The sequence below is a fragment of the Haematobia irritans genome, chromosome 1 (assembly GCF_050003625.1).
Source record: "Haematobia irritans isolate KBUSLIRL chromosome 1, ASM5000362v1, whole genome shotgun sequence".
Lineage (NCBI taxonomy): Eukaryota > Metazoa > Arthropoda > Insecta > Diptera > Muscidae > Haematobia > Haematobia irritans.
Genome location: NC_134397.1, coordinates 39,974,945 through 39,996,226, shown reverse-complemented (window position 1 = coordinate 39,996,226; position 21,282 = coordinate 39,974,945). Strand labels below are relative to the sequence as shown.

At 27.0% G+C, this 21,282-nt stretch overlaps 1 protein-coding gene across 1 annotated transcript in view; it reads right to left on the bottom strand.

The window, feature by feature from the left end:
* The window catches only part of LOC142238270 (A-type potassium channel modulatory protein KCNIP1), a 129,718-nt gene extending 111,670 nt beyond the window's left edge, over positions 1–18,048 (bottom strand). The window contains exon 1 of the mRNA XM_075309879.1: positions 17,907–18,048. The gene's annotated coding sequence lies outside the window, so the exon portion shown is untranslated. The remainder of the gene's footprint in view (positions 1–17,906) is intronic.
* Between the last annotated feature and the right edge of the window lie 3,234 nt (positions 18,049–21,282).

Genomic DNA, 21,282 nt, shown 5'->3' with positions numbered 1-21,282 from the left:
TTTGAAGTAGAATTTCAAACAAATTTTAATATAGTTATTAAGTCTCATCTTTAAAAAATAAAAGAAAAATATATTCTTTATATATATATATATATATATATATATATATATATATATATATATATATATATATATATATATATATATATATATATATATATATATATATATATATATATATATATATATATATATATATATATATATATATATATATATATATATATATATATATATATATATATATATATATATTTTAAATTTATTTAAAAATATGGGGTTATTTTTTTAATTTTTTAAAAATAATTTCAAAAATATCCAAAAATTTCCTTTGATTTCCATTCCTCGATGGTAGGGAGTTTTTTATTTTTTTATTTTTTATTTTTTAAAAGATGAGACTTAATAACTATTTTAAAATTTGTTTGAAATTATACTTTTTCATAGTTAAATATTTTTTTTTTTTTTTTTTTTGAGAAATCGGATAGTGTAGCGAAATGCGTTTATTAAATTTATTTAACCTAAACTATATTATATTAAATTAAATTAATTTTTTTACTATCTATATATGAAATCCAAATTATGTTTGTATGTTCCGGGTAAGCTCGGAAATAGCTGAAGCGATTTACTTGAATATATTTTTTGTTATTTTTTTAAAGATGAGACTTAATAAATATTTCAAAATTTGTTTGAAATTCTACTTTTTCATAGTTACATATTTATTTTTTTTTAATCGGAAAGTGGAGCGAAATGGGTTTATTAAATTTATTTAACCTTAATTAAATTAAAATTTAATAAAAATTTAATATAATTTATTTTTGCTATCCCTACTTGGTAATAATTCCTTAGGATTATTTATATATATATTTTTTAAATTAATTTCAAAATATCCAAAAATATGGGTTTATTTTTTTAATTTTTTAAAAATAATTTCAAAAATATCCAAAAATGTGGGTTTCAACAATTTCCCTTAAAAACCCATTTTTAACCTCCATGGTAGGGAGTTTTAAGGGACATTTTTTTATTTTTTAAAAGATGAGTCTTAATAACTATTTTAAAATTTTGTTTGAAATTCTACTTGTTCATAGTTAAATATTTTTTTTTGTTTCTTTTTGAAAAATCGGATAGTGCAGCGAAATGCGTTTATTAAATTTATTTAATCTAAACTATATTAAATTGAATTAATTTTTTTTGCTATCTATCTATGAAATCCAAATTATGTTTGTTTATTTGTTTGTATGTTCCGGGTAAGCTCGGAAATGGCTGAACCGATTTACTTGAAAATTTTCAGAAAATATAGAGGATGATCATATGGTGAAAATAGAGTATCTAATTGTTTGATATCTGGTCGGAGAGGCGGACCTTCCCCTACCCGACTTATTGCAAATTGGACCAAGTTCGTCGATTTGCTTGAAATTTTCAGTGTAGGTAGGAGTGGTGTCAAGACAGAGATCTGCTACATTATTTTTCGATATTTGATCGGGGAGAGGGGGAGGTCCCTACCACGACTTTTATTAAAAATCTCCCATTTACTTTAAACTTACAAAGGACGTGAGAAGGGGTTATGCAAATAATATTTTTTAAATAATTGGAAGGCAAGGAGGATATCCTGCTTAGCCCTTATTTTAAAAATTTGAAGAAAAGTTTCTCAATTTTCTTGAAAATTTCAGGGAAGGCTGAGAGTGGTATCCATGTCTTTATTTTTCGATACTGCATCGGTGAAGAGGACATTCCCCTTTAAGTTTCCGATATGTTGAGAAGAAAGATACATCCCCATGATAATCCACGAAATGTAAAGGATCATTCCAATCATTTGAATACTGTATATACCCAGCAAAAAAGCGTAGCCAAAAAAGCAAAGAAAATATTCGTTTTGGATCCGGTTGACTAAGTTCAGAAACAATGAATTTTCAATGGGCTTGTCAAAGGCGGAAATCATGTTTTTAAACGTTCGCAGCATTGATTTCGCATTAGTTCTTCGAATATGATGATATTTCAGTATTTCCGATTTTTTTTAAAAATTAAAGAAAAAACAAATTTTCCTACTTTTTCTACTCGTATCACTATGTAGAGGCGTTTTGAATAATACTGCGGAAATTAAACAATACATTTTTCAAATATTTTTTTGTAAATTTCCATTATCCATTATGAATTTCCATAGCCTTTAGTGTAGATCTGGCGAGGAATTAAAATTACATAAAAAATATTTAATTATTTAAATTTTAATTAATTTAAAAACTGCTTGATACAGGTATAATAAAGTCGGATTAAACCATTGGTGTAAATACCTTCATGTTTACAAGTTCTTTTAGGCTTTGTATATACTTTTTCCCCGTTTGTTTTTGTAATAATAATGCTTTGTAACTAATGTTAGGAAGATGGTTACTTATGTGTGGGATGTATGTTTATACTGGTGTCTACATGTGCATATGTCTTTACAAAGAACATTTTGAAAGAATATTTAATATTTACCAAGTCAAATGCTTGACTTGTAGACATTTTAAGACTCCAGGCCTAACATGTGTTATATATGAAGACATTTGCGTGTATATTTACATAACTTACAACACACACACGCACTCACTTATTAATATTTTTATGAACACATACATACATACATATGATCCATTCATTTAATGCTTACATACTCTTCAAACTTTCAAACATTCTCTCCCCATCTAATACATTTTTGTCTAATGAGAGCTTATCCAAAAACACAGAGCAATACCCCCCACCCAAAACACCCATCTCATTACTTAATACCCCACTACGTTTTAACTTCACATTACTCTCTCTCTCTCTCTAGTAAGTTGGTTAGTTTATCGGGTGTGCCCGAGGGAATGGTTGATTTCTTGTAAAGAAACTTTGATTTTATTTTCCTTACCTCCCTCTCTCTTCCCATACCTACATTTTGACAAATATTAAAAGCATTTGGTTTGGCATATCCCGGAGACTACAGGAGGGTGGTGTGTGTGTGCATGTGTATTTGTATTTGGGTTGGAAAATGCCACATTTCACATTTATCAATTAATTAAAACATTTGTCTTTTAACTTAACATAAACCCTCTCTTTTCCCCTAATGATGTTTGGAAGTTAAAGGGAAAAGATGTGGTTGCCTTGGTCAAGATCTTTTAATGTGAATGTTTAAGCAGAGGAGGGGGTAGAGCTAATGGAGAGCTAGGGTAATCAAGAGCTGATGATAATTTTGCAAGGGATAAAACCGAAAGAAAAAAAGAGGCGATTGGTTAATGCTAACGATTATTTATATTTTACCTGGCGGTATCCGCATCGATTCCTTGGGTTTTTTATTTCAAATGGTGCAAAAAATAGTTAACCACAAAGGACAATTTTGGTTAATTATAAAAAATTTAAGTTAATTTTAGAAAACTTTAACTAAACTGTATTACAAACACCGATGTCAAGCGGATTTCATAAAAAATAAGTACACCTAGACCTCGCTTTACATCGCAGATACGTTCCGAAAAACACGACGCAAACTGAAACGACGCAAATTGAATTATGAGCTTCTATGGCAAACCATGCAAAGATTGGAGACAGATTACAACGCAACTTCGAAAATCTAACGACGCAAAGTGAAAACTAGTACTAATTCAGCAGCGACGCAACTTCGAAACAACTCAAAACGAAACGACGCAAAGCGATGTCATGGTGTAAATAGTTTTTGACAAATTCAAGAAAACTTGCTTGTTAAAGAAAATTTCGAAATTGGAAGGAAAAAATTGCAAAGTTCAAAATTTCAAAAATGTCTTTAATACTATACGAAGTTTATGATGGACGATTTATTGGTAAAATTAAAAAATTTTAAGAAATTCTGAACTATTTTGTGGGAGACACGAATTAAGTAAATATTTATGCTTCATTTGTGTATAGTTGTTTTTCCATTTTTTAGTTCATTTAAGTAACGTACACCAAAAAAATATTAAAGTTAAGAAATTTTTCTCCAAACCGTAATGATTCCATAAACTAAAATAGTATTAAAGTGGCTTTTGTGCTATATACGGATCACTTTTTTTTTTTGAGTGTGAAACTAAGCTCATTTAAAATTGTCAATGCTTTTATTTCGTAAAAATTTTTTCAAATTAATTTATTTACTAATTGATTTATATTTTAGTACTATCAAAATTTTTAATTCATAACATTTTGCATTAAAAATATTTAGAAATTATGGGAGTAGATAATATTCTACATATTTCGGAAAAAAAATTTCGGCCAAATATTTCTTTAAAAAAATATTTGTTGCCAAAATTATTTATTAAGGAGTGAGACTGGGCACAATTTAAAACTACGAAAATTTAGTCTATATAAAAAGTTTCTAAAATAGTTAGCCATTAAAAATGTTTAATATCGCTCAATATTTATAAATTGAATATTGACTTTTTCCGAATTAAATCTATTAAGATTTTGATTGTGATTTCTTCTTGGATCATATGATTCACATTTTGGTAGACTTCCCTCTCAGTCATATAAATATCTGGACCCGATACATAGTGGTTTCAAATCGTTTTTTTTTAATAATTTTTTTCGAATAGAAAACTGAACTGTTTTACAAGTCTGTGGGCTGGCCACGAGTTGATCATCGGTTCATAATTGCTGATACACCCAACGTAACCAAATTTCAACGACTGTGGAGCAACAACAACAACTTGCAAACTGAGTGGGAAAACCCTCAGTTTTCACACAAAGACAAAATTATGTTGATGGTTAAAGAACCCATTCATAAGTTGCAGAGTTATTTAAAAATCCCATTTTTTTATAAAAATGCAGTACCCGTTTTGTTTTTGTCAGTTAGTCAGGGTAATAGATGGTCATAAATGAAAATTGGAAAATCCCATTTTTGTATAAAATGTTGGTGCTCGTTTCGGGTTCATAAGCATGACTGCCACACGTACCAAAAATAATCTACCAACATTTGAAGACAATTTTACCAAAAATCTATCAAATTTAAAAAATCTTATTTTGAAAATTTTAATCAAATTTTTGTGGTTAGTATGAAACAAGTATATATGGCCGTAAGTTCGGCCAGGCCGAATCTTATGTACCCTCCACCATGGATTGCGTAGAAACTTTTACGAAAGACTGTCATCCACAATTGAATTACTTTGGTTGTGGTATCTTAAATCGTTTTCTAAATTGTGAGTTAGTCCATACGTGGTATATATTAGACAAAAAAGGTATATGTAGGTAAGTCTACAAATAATTACGAATCGATATGGACTTTTGCACGCTACGTAGGGAGCCAGAATTGAAATATGGGGGTCGCTTATGTAGGGGCTATTATACAATTATGAACTTGATATGGACCAATTTTCGTGTGATTGGGGATCGATTTATCTGAGGGATATATATAACTATAGAGCGATATGGACCTAGTTAGGCATGGTTGTTAACGGCCATATTCTAGCACAATATACCAAATTTCAACTGACTCGGATGAAATTTGCTCCTCCAAGAGGCTCCAAAACCAAATCTCGGGATCGGTTTATATGGGGGCTATTTATGATTATGGACTGATATGGACCACTTTTGGCATGGTTGTTAAATATCATATACTACCACCACGTACCAAATTTCAACCAGATCGGATGAATTTTGCTTCTCCAAAAGGCACCGAAGGTCAAATCTGGGGATCGGTTTATATGGGGGCTATATATAATTATGGACTGATATGAACCAATTCATGCATGGTTGTTGGATACCATATACTAACATCACGTACCAAATTTCAACCGAATCGGATGAATTTTGCTCTTCCAAGGGGCTCCGGAGGTCAAATCTGGGGATCGGTTTCTATGGGGCCTATATATAATTATTGACCGATGTGGACCAATTTTTGCATAGTTGTTAGAGACCATATACTAACACCATGTACCAAATTTCAGCCGGATCGGATGAAATTTTCTTCTCTTAGAGGCTCCGCCAGCCAAATCTGGGGATAGGTTTATATGGGGACTATATATAATTATGGACCGATGTGGACCAATTTTTGCATGGTTATTAAAGACCATATACTAACACCATGTTCCAAATTTCAGCTGGATCGGATGAAATTTGCTTCTTTAAGAGGCTCCGCAAGCCAAATCGGGGGATCGGTTTATATGGGAGCTATATATAATTATGGACCGATGTGAACCAATTTTTGCATGGTTGTTAGAGACCATATACTAACACCATGTACCAAATTTCAGCCGGATCGGATGAAATTTGCTTCTCTTAGAGGCTCCGCAAGCCAAATCGGGGGATCGGTTTATATGGGGACTATATATAATTATGGACCGATGTGTATACTAACACCATGTACCAAATTTCAGCCGGATCGGATGAAATTTGCTTCTCTTAGAGGACTCGCAAGCCAAATTTGGGGGTCCGTTTATATGGGGGCTATACGTAAAAGTGGACCGATATGGCCCATTTGCAATACCATCCGACCTACATCAATAACAACTACTTGTGCCAAGTTTCAAGTCGATAGCTTGTTTCGTTCGGAAGTTAGCGTGATTTCAACAGACGGACGGACGTACAGACGGACATGCTCAGATGGACTCAGAATTTCACCACGACCCAGAATATATATACTTTATGGGGTCTTAGAGCAATATTTCGATGTGTTACAAACGGAATGACAAAGTTAATATACCCCCATCCTATGGTGGAGGGTATAAAAATTATAATTTTGTAACAATATAGAGTTTACAGAAAATTTTGTCAAAATTTTATTTCTATAGAAAATTTTGTCAAAATTTTATTTCTATAGAAAATTTTATATTACATGTTAGCCTGATACCGAAACAGGCAATTGACGTCCAAATGCATTATATCTAATTATACAATTATTATTCGAGCTTTATGGACAGATATAGATTAAGGAACATGGTTAATAGAGCCATTGAAAAGAAAACGCCAGATACAAATCTATACACGCCTGGACTGTACATGTTTCGGTTCGGGCGAATGAACCTTTCCACAGCCTTTAGTATAGATCTGGCTGGGAGAGATAACTCAATTTTGGGCCCTTTATGCTAACTCCTTATGGAGAAAACATTTGGGAAATTTCCTCTTACAAATTGAATCATCTTTTCTCCCACTGTACATCATCATTTCAAATTTTGTCAAAATTTTATTTCTATAGAAAATTTTGTCAAAGTTTTATTTCTGTAGAAAATTTTGTCAAAATTTTATTTCTATAGAAAATTTTTCCAAAATTTTATTTCTATAGAAAATTCTTCCAATTTTCATTTCTATGGAAAGTTTTGTCAAAATTTATTTCTATAGAAAATTTCATCAAAATGTTATTTCTATACAAAATTTTACCAAATAGTTATTTCTGTAGAAATTTTGTCAAAATTTTATTTCTATAGAAAATTTTGTCAAAATTTTATTTCCATATAGACAAATTTGTCAAAATTTTATTTTCATATAGACAAGTTTGTCAAAATTTTATTTCCATATAGACAAGTTTGTCAAAATTTTATTTCCATATGGACAATTTTGTCAAAATTTTATTTCTATAGAAAATTTTGTCAAAATTTTATTTCCATATAGACAATTTTGTCAAAATTTTATTTCCATATAGACAATTTTGTCAAAATTTTATTTCCATATAGACAATTTTGTTAAAATTTTATTTCCATATAGACAATTTTGTCAAAATTTTATTTCTATAGAAAATTTTGTCAAAATTTTATTTCCATATAGACAATTTTGTCAAAATTTTATTTCCATATAGACAATTTTGTCAAAATTTTATTTCCATATAGACAATTTTGTCAAAATTTAATTTCTCTGAAAAATTTTGTCAAAATTTTATTTCTATAGAAAATGTTGTCAAAATTTTATTTCTATAGAAAAACAACAAAAATTATACTAATCTACCAAACAGTAAAAAATTTACCTTTTTGGTATATCTTGGAATATCCCATTATTTTTAATAAAATTTGGTGCTGGATTTGTTTGTCAGATAGTCAGGGCAATAGGTAGTCATAATAAAAAATTGTATCGGTTCTGAAACTTGTACTACTTACACACAGTGTTGCTAGATAAATTTTAAACTTTCGCCAAATATTAAAAAAAGACTACAAATTTTTAGAAATGGGGTATAAAAGTTTTTAAAATAAATTCCTGTGGTTATAACTTCAAAAGATGTGATGTAATATCAAAATTTAATAATACAATAGGCACTTCAATTTAAAAATCTGGTAAAATAAACTAATTCAAGGTATAAATTAATTTCAAAAATATATATAATGGTATGACTACACTAGACAAATATTTGACCAAAATTAGTGTCAACATTTTTTCCAGGTCCATTTTCGAAATATTTGAATACCGGTTTTTTAATACTCCCATCGGTATGTTTTATATCCCATATGAGTTATAAATGTTTGCTGGTTTGACTGTGGCGACGAAACCTTTTTTTGATTTCTGTGAAATATTTGCCCAGTATGATCGAACCGGAAGTGAAAATTAGTTTTACAAAGTAAATTAAATTAATAAACTAAATTAAAATTCAGTAAACATTTACATTAATTGGCAAAAGAATCAAAAATTTCTAAATGTACAGCAGTTACAGTGTATAAATTGTTGGAAGTAAATAACTTACAGCCTGTTTCTGTATGTTGAGCTTTATCGATCGACCGAAATGCATAAAACAGCTCATTTTTTGTTATAAATCCAGCTGTTTGTTTCCATTTCAGTCGATGGATAGAGCTCGATCGACACACAGAAACAGGCTGTTAATCATTTCCCTTGTAGTACTCCTACAATTATGGCACCCATCATTTAAGGAATATTTAACTCTTAAAATGCCTGCAGCTGTTGAAGTTCACATACGATTTCTTAGTTTGTTATTAAATATGCTGAAAATTTAAAATGTCCTTTCAAAGTGGTTAGCGAAAATAATGCTTACGCATATATGCTTATAGTTAGCAACTTGGGATGACCTCCCGCATCTATTTCTCTTCAAATTCATGGCAGAATTGTCCTGAATTCGGTTGATGATTGTTCCAAATAGATAAATATTTACTAAGCCTCAAAATCTCTCCAAGTAATTGTACCGCCCAAAAATGTCCCAAGACGCGAAAAACATATATAAAATATTTGCATTTGGGAAAACCCTCCAACTGACATCATTGCTTACACACCTTTTCTTGTCATTTGAAACAACCAAAAATGGTATTCTCAGACAAACAAACTATAGACGTTTGAATTGGTAACACACCGTTTCAGCTACCCCGTATATAACATCTCCCAAGAGTGTTTCTGTGGTCTTTTTATAGTCAAGTAACGCTACTCGACCTTAACTCATTTTCTTTTAATTCCTGTATGTAATATACTAAAAGCATTGTTTGATCATCGGCCACTATTGCGTATGATGAATGTAATGCTTGCATCTGTAGAACTTATACGCCACCCATATCTATCTCTCCTATTAGTAGCTCATAGTTATGACTGACCTTTCTCACTTGTGACTCTCACCATGCAAATAAGGAGTGACATTTAACAAAGAGATATTTATGAATTTATGGTCTCTTTTTCTTTTACTTTTTTTTTGTTGCTGTTGTTTTTCTTTACAAACTCTCAAATAGACAACTTACAGTTATTTCCTTTGTTTGGTACTTATGACATATCAGTGTAATTTTTTATGGTATATGAGCCATATTCTGTTTGTAATGTTTTATTGTCATATACAAATATTAACGCGTATGTGTTTGCAAAATATCAATGATAACCTACACGCACAGAAAAAACATGTTTGGACATGGTTGCCGCATCCATTTAATGCTTTTCTAGAGTAGGTAATTGTCGCGGAAACCATGTATTTTGTCTTTGTAAAAATAATTTTCGAGCGGAGAAAAATATATGTTGGCAATAAGCATTTAAATGGTTCTCAAATGCCGCAAACATGTTCTATTATTTAAATGATAGAATTTGAGACCATTACATGGTCGGGGAAAATCATATACCTGACCATTCAATTTTTTTACTTTTTTGTAGAGAAAAAAGTATTTTTATAGATTACGTATAGACATGTCTAGAACCATTACATGACCATAAAGACCCTGTACATTGTTTTCGTCACCATTTAATTTTTTAACTTGTTTGCAGCGAAAAGAATTTTATAAAAACATTGAGCAGATTTTCATTTTGAGCGTCAGTCGTGTGTTGATTGTTTCTTGGAATGGCCAGAGAATACGGAATTATTGTGTTTTGTGGTAATTTATTTATTCAGAAGTGGCACGTGGTTTTATGTGAACACAAAAAAGGAAAGTATAATTGAAAAAAATGTACATGATTTTTGTTCTGCATTTTAATATATGGTATCATTTATTTTTATTTGCAGTTACATGATGTCTGCGTTGATACATTTGATGGGCACGAGGTAAATATGGAATGAATATTTATTGTTGAAATTGAACCAAAATGAATGTGTAAAAATATGTGAAGTTTGCTTGAACGACATTATAAATACAAATAAACAATGAATTAATTTATAAATAAATAAAAACAAATAAATAAAGTTAATTTTGTGTTTTCTTTTCTCAAGTGGCGTCCTTTTTTTTCATAAAGATCAAAACATTTTAGGTTGTGACCATGTTCTTTTAACTGGAAGAAAAACATTTTTGACGAATACCATAACATTTTAGATCGTGACCATTGTCTTTTAATGGAAACAAAATTCTTTTTATCAATATAATAACATTTTAGATGAGGACAATTTTATTTTTCTTAGAACCATGTTCACTGAGCCAACATGGTTGCAGGTGAAAATGTTACATGGTCGCCGCAAAAATTGCTCCTATCATATTATTTTGCTCTTCGAATATGATTGTGACAATCATGTTTCTTCTCTGCGTGTAGTAAACATTGTGAAATGTATTTTTCTTGTGTTCGCTCCCTTGATTCGCTGGAAATTTTTCTATTAATTTGTAATCCAACAACAAAAAATATAAACAATGTCGTCTCTTTGAACGGAGTAAGACGCCTGGAAAACAAAAGGAAAGTCTCAGATTAGAGTATTGTGTGAGAAGCGTCATTTTTATATAAAATTCTTTAACTACTCTACCATGGGATGTGGGATATAGTAAATTCATTATTCTACCTGTAACAAATTGAAATATCGATCTTGAATCTTGGGGTCGTAATCATGGTAGATTTCTACCAATTATGATAGAAATAAAATTTTGTCAAAATTTTCTATAGAAATAACATTTAAGAAAAAAAATTATATTGAAATGAAATTTTGACAAAATTTTCTATAGAAATAATATTTTGACAAGACTTTTCACAACAATAAAATTTTGAAAAAAATTCTATAGTAAAAAAAAATTACAAAATTTTCTATAGAAATAAAATTTTGACAAACTTTTCTATAGAAATAAAATTATCACAAAATTGTATATACAAAATAAAATTTTGACAAAATTTTATATAGAAATAAAATTTGACAAAATATTCTATAGAAATACAATTTTGAGAAAATTTTCTATAGAAATAAAATTTTGAGAAATGTTTCTATAGAAATAAAATTTTGACAAAGTTTTCTATAAAAATAAAATTTTGAGAACATTTTCTATAAAAATAACATTTTGAGAAAATTTTCTATAAAAATAAAATTTTGATAAAATTTTCTATAGAAATAAAATTTTGAAAAAAAAATTCTGTAGAAATAAAAATTTGAAAAAAATTCTACAGAAATTTATATTGAAATGAAATTTTGACAAAATTTTCTACAGAAAAAAATATTTTGACAAGACTTTTCACAACAATTAAATTTTGAAAAAATGTTCTATAGTAAAAAATCTACAAAATTTTCTATAGAAATGAAATTTAGACAAAATTTTCTATAGAAATAAAATTTTGACAAAATTTTATATAGAAATAAAATTTGACAAAATATTCTATAGAAATACAATTTTGAGAAAATTTTCTATAGAAATAAAATTTTGACAAAGTTTTCTATAAAAATAAAATTTTGAGAACATTTTCTATAAAAATAACTTTTTGAGAAAATTTTCTATAAAAATAAAATTTTGATAAAATTTTCTATAGAAATAAAATTTTGAAAAAAATTCTGTAGAAATAAAAATTTGAAAAACATTCTACAGAAATAAAATTTTCTATAGAAATAAAATTTTGACAAAATTTTCTATAGACATAAAATTTTGAAAAAATTTACTATAGAAATAAAATTTTTGACAAAATTTTATATACAAAATAAAAATTTGAGAAAATTTTATGTACAAAATAAAATTTTGAGAAAATTTTCTATAGAAATAAAATATTTTGTCACATGTTATTTCTATAGAAAAAATTTCTATAAAAAAAAAATTTTCTATAGAAGCAAAATTTTAACAAAATTTTCTATAAAAATAAAATTTTAACAAAAGTATATATTTAGAAATAAAATTTTAACAAGATTATATATAGAAATAAAACTTTGACAAAATTTTCTACAGAAATAAAATTATGACAAAATGTTCTTAGGCTTTGCCTAAACAAATTTGCAAGAAAAGAAAAGAGATATGCTTGCAATATTGTCTAGGCATAGCCGACTATCGAAAACCTTTTTTCGGGAGGTTCAAGTGTAGTTCACTTTGGGTTTAGTGAATTACCCGAATTTATTCTGATAATTGGTTGATAGTTTTGGTGCTAGTAGAGGAAACAGCCGTCCATCCACCGTCTTGCAGTCTATAGGGCTTTGGCTAAATAAATTTGACAAACATACTGTTCCTCTGTTGGTTGAGCTAAACTTGTAGTTTAGTCAATGCATGGTTTTAAGCTGAAATCAAAAACAATAATAATAGAAATAAAATTTTGATAAAATTTTCTGTAGGGATAAAATTCTGACAAAATTTTCTATAGAAAAAAAATTTTGACAAAATTTTCTATAAAATAAAATATTGAAAAATTTTCTATAGAAAAAAAAAAAATTTGACAAAATTTTCTATAGAAATAAAATATTGACAAAATTTTCTATACAAATAAAATTTTGAGAAAATTTTCTATAGAAATAAAATTTTGAAAAAATTTTCTATAGACATATTTGTTTGGTAGATTTGTGGTAAAAATTTCTTCAAATTTTGGCAGATTATTTGGTATGAGTGGTCATGCCTTGTCGGTTTCTACTTTCCTCCTCTAGAGCCACCAAAATGTACAAATTATTAATAATTATGTTGAGTGAAAAAGTCTATACATTGTATGTTACCCCTAAGTCACTACACAGAAAAAAATTTCACGAAAAATTTTCCAATTAAAATTTTAATTGAGTTTTAAAAAATTTTCAATTAAAAATTTAATTGAGTCAACAAATTTGTTAATTGAAATAAAAATCAATCACACAAATTAATAGTATCAATTAAATATTTAATTGGATCAATTAATTTTTTAATTGACTGTCAATTAATTTTTTAATTGATACTATCATTTCTGTGATTGAAGACATTTCAATTAAAAAATTAATTGGATCAATTAATTTCGTGATTGAATCAGAAAAAATTTTTTTTGTGTGTACAAGACGCTAAATGTTAGAAAAAACTACATATAGGGAATTTTCCCTACTTCAACACAGGCCGAAAATCGTTTACATGATACTCTTTGATATTATTCTTGAATTTCTCTAGCATGAGTGCACGTGCTAAGATGTTTTTAGTGACTATCTCTGGGAAAGATTGTATCACACATTATTACACAGATAGTGTCCGTGAAAGTTTATTTGTATAGTTGGAATCCAACTTTTGATATAAATTGTTTGCATACTAATGACATATTTGATTATCATACCTATACTCATAAAAACTCTCTCTCTCTCACTCTCTCACACATACACACATAGAGATATCATAAATTCACGGTACTTTTTTATTTGTCATTGGAAGATATAGAATAAATATATTTGCTAAGATCTATTCACACACACAGACGCATAATCATATGTTTTATGCGTATATATGTAAGTGTAAGTTTGTAATAGAGAACATATGAAATGTTATTAATTCATTTATTCAATTAAAATACAATTCTCTGTGTCATATCATTAATTATCATAAGGAAGAAAAAAATTCCATATTTCCATTCACATCCACCAAAAAAACAACACAACAGGAAACCAAACGGAAATTGTATGTAATCACTATCTGACATGAAGATATCTCCTGGTGTGTGTTTTTTGTGTTTTATAAATGTTTTGTGCTTCCATACAAAGCAAATATGCCAAGGTCTAAGTAAATGTTAGTAAAGATAAATATTTACTGATTGAAAATTACTTGATTGTGGTAATGGAGAAGTGTAATGGTCTTCTTTTCATGTGTTTCTCAAGTGAATTCCTTATTTCCATATATATATTTTTCATATTTCAATTAGTTAGTATGTCAGAAGAATGTAATTGGCCTATATGGCTTGTGAATAATAAATATTGGTATTCATGATAAACAAGAAGGCTTGCAGAGAAAAAATTGAATTTTCAACAGGCTAATGGCCTAAATACCAAAATTTCATTTCTATAGAAAATTTGGTCAAAATGTTATATCTTTAGAAAATTTTGTCAAAATGTTATTTCTATAGAAACTATTGTCAAAATTTTATATCTATTGAAAAATTTGTTAAAATTTAATTTTTATAGAAAATTTTGTTAATATTTTATTTCTATAGAAAATTTTGTCAAAATTCTATTTCTATAGAAAATTTTGTCAAAATTCTATTTCTATAGAAAATTTTGTCAACATTTTATTTCTCTAGAAAATTTTGTCAAAATTTTATTTCCATAGAAAAAATTTTGGCAAAATTTTATTTCTATAGACAAAAATTTGGCAAAATTTTATTTCTATAGAAACAATTTTGGCAAAATTTTATTTCTTTAGACAATTGTTTTCTATAGACAATTTTGTCAAAATTTTATTTCTACAGAAAAACATTTTATTTCTATAGAAAATTTTGTCAAAATTTTATATCTATAGAAAATTTTCTCAAAATTTTACTTCTATAGAATTTTTGTCAAAATTTTATTTCTATAGAAAATTTGGACAAAATTTTACTTCTATAGAATCTTTGTAAAAATTTTATTTCTATAGAAAATTTTGACAAAATTTTAATTTTTTAGAAAATTTTGTCAACATTTTTTTCTATGGAATATTTTGTCAAAATTTTGTTTCTATAGAAAATTTTGTCAAAGTTCTATTTCTATAGAAAATTATGTCAAAATTATATTTCTATGGAAAATTCTGACAAAATTTTATTGCTTTAGAAAAATTTTGGCAAAATTTTATTTCTATAGAAAAAATTTTGGCAAAATTTTTTCTACAGAAACAATTTTGGCAAAATTTTATTTCTATAGACAATTTTGTCAAAAAAAAATTTTTTTTCTATAGACAATTTTCTCAAAATTTTATTTCTACAGAAAATGTTGTCAAAATTTTATTTCTATAGAAAATTTTGTCAAAATTGTTTTTCTATAAAAAATTTTGTCAAAATTGTTCTTCTATATAAATTTTGTCAAAATTTTATTTCTATAGAAAATTTTGTCAAAATTTTATTTCTATAGAAAATTTTATCAAAATTTTATTTCTATAGAAAATTTTCTCAAAATTTTACTTCCATAGAATCGTTGTCAAAATTTTATTTCTATAGAAAATTTTGACAAAATTTTTTTTCTATGGAATATTTTGTCAAAATTTTGTTTCTATAGAAAATTTTGTCAAAGTTCTATTTCTATAGAAAATTATGCCAAATTTTATTTCTATAGAAAATTTTCTCAACATTTTATTTCTATAGAAAAGTTTGTCAAAATTATATTTCTATGGAAAATTCTGACAAAATTTAGTTCTTTAGAAAATTTTGTCAAGTTTTGTTTTTCTTTAGAAAATTTTGTCAAAAAAAAAAAATTTATAGAAAATATTTTGGCAAAATTTTATTTCTCTAGAAAAAATTTTGGCAACATTTTTTTTTCTACAGAAACAATTTTGGCAAAATTTTATTTCTATAGACAATTTTGTCAAAAAAAAATTTTTTTCTATAGACAATTTTGTCAAAATTTTATTTCTACAGAAAATGTTGTCAAAATTTTATTTCTATAGAAAATTTTGTCAGAATTGTTTTTCTATAGAAAATTTTGTCAAAATTTTATTTCTATAGCAAATTTTGTCAAAATTTTATTTCTATAGAAAATTTTGTCAAAAATTTATTTTTTTTAGAAAATTTTGTCAAAATATTTTTTCTATGGAATATTTGGTCAAAATTTTATTTCTATTGAAAATTTGTCTAAATTTTATTTCTATAGACAATTTTATCAAAATTTTATTTCTATAGAAAATTTTCTCACAATGTTACTTCTATAGCTTCTTTGTCAAAATTTTATTTCTATAGAACATTTTGACAAAATTTTATTTTTTTAGAAAATTTTGTAAATTTTTTTTTCTATGGAATATTTTGTCAAAATTTTGTTTCTATAGAAAATTTGTCAAAAATTTTAATTTGTATAGAAAATTGTGTCAACATTTTTAATTCTATAGATAACTTTTTCAAAATTTTGTTTCTATAGAAAATTTTGTCATAATTTTATTTCTATAGAACATTTTGTCAAAATTTAATTTCTACAGAAATTTTTCTCAAAATTTTTTTTTATAGCAAATTTTGTCAAAATGTTATTGCTATCGAAAATTTTTTGAAAATTTTTAATTCTAAAGAAAACTTCTTCAAAATTTTATTTCAATACAAAATTTTGTTAAAATTTTATGTCTATAGAAAATTTTGTCAAAATTTTATTTCTATAGAAAATTTCCTCAAAATTGTATTTCTATAGAAAATTTGTAAAGCACCTCTTAGTAGCAAAGGATTATTTTACAAAATCTACCAAAACATCAAGAATTCATTTCATTTCATTTATTTAACAATACAGTAAGCCTTCGTGGCCAATAAATCGTATTGTTCTTAAAAAAAAAATACATTAATAGTAATTGTAAAGTTATCAATCCTAATCATTAATACTTAAATTACCCTACTATGCCTACCACTCCACCATCCTCACTTTGGCCAAAGTCACATAGAAACAATAAAAAATCTACCGTTTTTGGTACAATTCTACCAATTGTGGCAACCGTGATCAAAAGAGGAATCGTTTTTTCGTTGCGATATCCATATGTTGCCACTGAAATGTGAGAGGTAGTGAAGGTCAATACTTCGTTCTATTTTTTTCGGAATAAATTCTCCAACATTTTATTTATCCAATTTTTACAATTTGAAAATCTTTTTCGGTCCCACTGGAAAAATGTTAATTTGCAAAATCTTTTATAAAAGTGAAAAAGCTAAACGGAAGAGGTTCAAATCTCCACTTCGGAGAGGCGAATAATAATATAATTTATATTATTATAATTTAAATATCATACTTTTTTAAGATTTGCCTAAAATATTTTAATGGAAAAACTTCATAGTGGATCCCGGGATGCTCTTAAAAGGAAATGCCAATTTTTACTGTGTGTGTTTTAAATTAAAACCTTTTTTACTAAGAATTCAATATTCTCTCCAAGCAAATTCTATTCATATTTCAGTTTATTTTCAATTTTCATTTCCATACCTATTTCATCGAACTATATCCCCAAGTCTCATAAGCCATGTGAAAATGTGTTGATTCTTCCTGTCAATTTGAATCCATTAATTCACACCGGATCTAAGGAAAATTGTTTTCCCCTTTTTCTATAGCTTTTTTTTTTGTTTGCATTCATATTTAGAAATGCATAGGAATATTCAATTAACATTTAAATTGAATTGACATTTGGAAGAGAGAAGGTTAGAGAGTACATTAGAGCAGATATAAGCTCTACCAAATACACAAACAAATCATAATCCGATATTTTCAGTCATACAAATGAAGTAACGAGAGTCCTTAACATATTCATACATACCTGTTTTACATTCGAATGTAGTAAAGTGATAGAGAGAGAGAGAACTTGGGTTGTTGCTGTTGTAGTTTGTTTTTATAATGATGCTGCTACTATTGGTACTCGCATTGTATGCTGATGTTGTTGCTGCTCTTGCTATTGGTATTTTATTCTAAAAATACACAACACATTGTAATGGTGAATATAACCGAACAGAGAAATATAACGGACTTGGTGTAAATCTTTGGTATTTTCATAGTATACTCTAAACAAACAGACTGAGAGAGAGGAAGAGAGTGAGCGAAGTTAAGTTAACACAAACTCCATGCACACACAGCCAAACAAGCACTATTCTCTCCAAAACCCATTTAACACACAAAACCGCAAAGCATTGAGTGCAGAGCAAAGTTAATGGCTTGCAAAACTCTGATACAAGCCTTAAAAATTATAATGCTGTGACAGCCGCTACTTGCTTGCTACTACGAGTAATATTCTCTTAATGCTCCTACTGCTGTTTAACTTCAAGACTGTAGATGCTAGTCGTTGTTACTACTATTATGTTGTGGTAGATAAGAAGATATGGCAATCCCATAGCAGCATCATAGTCCACAAGAGAATCCAAATTGCTTACAAACCTACACCACACACACACATCGAAACTCTCATTCTTTCCTACACAACAACATTTCTCACTGTTGTTGAAAAGAACGACAACGATGATATTTGGCTGTTTGCAACTTTCCATGCATACATGTATATCGGCTGTTGTCGGTTCTTGCTTCCTTTTTGGGATAGATTTCCGTTACGTTATTTTTTCGCACTCAACATTCATAGAAGAATGTGTGTGTGTGTGTGTGGTGGGAAGGGGGTATGGATTTTCTGTTTTACCCATCCGTAATAAAATAACAACTTGTGACACACTGTGAATTATGTGTTTCGAGACGATGACGATGGTGATGAGAGAAAGTATGTTTTTGTATGCGTTTGTATAAGAGCGTAACATAGGGACTGCTTTGATGGATATTCACAGTAGAATGAATCAGAACAATCCGAAACAAAAACTCCATTCTAAAAAAAAAAATATTTCTATGGAAAATTTTGTCAAAATTTTATTTCTATGGAAAATTTTGTCAAAAATTTTATTTCTATAGAATTTCTATTTCTATGGAAAACTTTATTTCTTTAGATAATTTTGTCCAAATTTTATTTCTATAGAACATTTTGTCAAAATTTTATTTCTATAGAAAATTTTGTCAAAATTTTATTCCTCTAGAAAATTTGGGCAAAATTGTATTTCTATAGAACATTTTGGCAAAATTGTATTTCTATAGAAAATTTTGGCAAAATTGTATTTCTATGAAAAATGTTTGCAAAATTATATTTTTATAGAAAACTTTTGCAAACATTTATTTCTATAGAAAATTATGTCAAAACTTTATTTCCATAGAAATTTTGTCAACAATTTTATTTCTATAGAAAAATTTGTCAAAATTTTATTTCTCTAGAAAATTTGGGCAAAATGTTTGCAAAATTATATTTTTATAGAAAATTTTTGCTAAATTTTATTTCTATAGAAAATTATGTCAAATTTTTATTTCTATAGAGAAGTTTGGCAATATATTATTTCTATAGGTTAGGTTAGGTGGCAGCCCGATGTATCAGGCTCACTTAGACTATTCAGCCCATTGTGATACCACATTGGTGAACTTCTTTCTTATCACTGAGTGCTGTCCGATTCCATGTTAAGCTCAATGACAAGGGACTTCCTTTTTATAGCCGAGTCCGAACGGCGTTACACATTGCAGTGAAACCACTTACAGAAGCTTTGAAACCCTCAGAAATGTCACCAGCATTACTGAGGTGGGATAATCCACCGCTGAAAAACTTTTTGGTGTTCGGTCGAAGCAGGAATCGAACCCACGACCTTGTGTATGCAAGGCGGGCATGTTAACCATTGCACCACGGTGGCTCTATAGAAAATTTTGGCCAAATTTCATTTCTCTAGAAAATTGGGGCAAAATTGTATTTCTATAGAAAATTTTGGCAAAATTGTATTTCTACAAAAAATGTTTGCAAAATTATATTTTTATAGAAAATTTTTGCAAAAATTTATTTCTATAGAAAATTTTATTTCTATAAAAAAATTTGTCAAAATTTTATTTCAATAAAAAAAATTTATAGAAAATTTTTGTAAAATTTTATTTCTATAGAAAATTTTGTCAAAATTTTATTTCTCTAGAAAATTTGGGCAAAATTGTATTTCTATAGAAAATTTTGGCAAAATTGTATTTCTATAAAAATGTTTGCAAAATTATATTTTTATAGAAAATTTTTGCAAACATTTATTTCTATAGAAAATTATGTCAAAATTTCTATAGAGAATTTTGGCAATATTTTATTTCTATAATGATAAAATGTTATTTCTATAGAAAATTTTTGGAAAATTTTATTTCTATAGAAAATTTTTGGAAAATTTTATTTCTATAGAAAATTTTGTCAAAATTTTATTTCTATAAAAAATTTTGTCAAGATTTTATTTCTATAAAAAAAATTTTGTAGAAAATTTTTGTAAAATTTTATTTCTATAGAAAATTTTGTCAAAATTTTTTTCTCTAGAAAATTTCTATAAAAAATTTGTCAAAATTGTATTTCTATAGAGAATTTTGGCAAAATGTTATTTCTATAGAAAATTTTTGCAAAATTATATTTTTATAGAAAATTTTTGTAAAATTTTATTTTTGTAGAAAATTTTTGCATAATTTTATTTCTATAGAAAATTTTATCAAGACTTTATTTCTATAGAACATTTTGTCAAAATTTCATTTCTACAGAAAATTTTGTCAAAATTTTATTTCTATAGAAAATTTTGTTGAAGTGTTATTTTTATAGAAAATTTTTGAAGTACTTCTTAACTGAAGAGGAAAATTTAGAAAAAGTTACCAAAAAAAACATCAAGAGTTCTATCTAACTACCATACAGTAAAAAAAATATATAATTTTTGATAGAATTCTACTGTTTGTTAGATTGTTAGAATTCTTAATGTTTCGTTAGATTTTGCAAAATATTCCTCTCCGGCTAAGAGGTAGTTCACAGTTTTTATAGAAATAATTTTCTATAGAAATAAACTTTTGACAAAATTTTGTATAGAAATAAAATTTTGACAAAATTTTCTATAGAAATAAAATTTTGACAAAATTTCCTATGGCAATAAAAGTTTGAATAAAATCTGTAGAAATAAAATTTTGAAAAAAATCTATAGAACTAAAATTTTGACAAATTATTTTTATACAAAATACAATTTTGACAAACTTTTCTATAGAAAAAAAAATTTCTATAGAAATAAATTTTAGACAATTTTCTATAGAAATAAAATGTTGACAAAATTTTCTATAGAAATAAA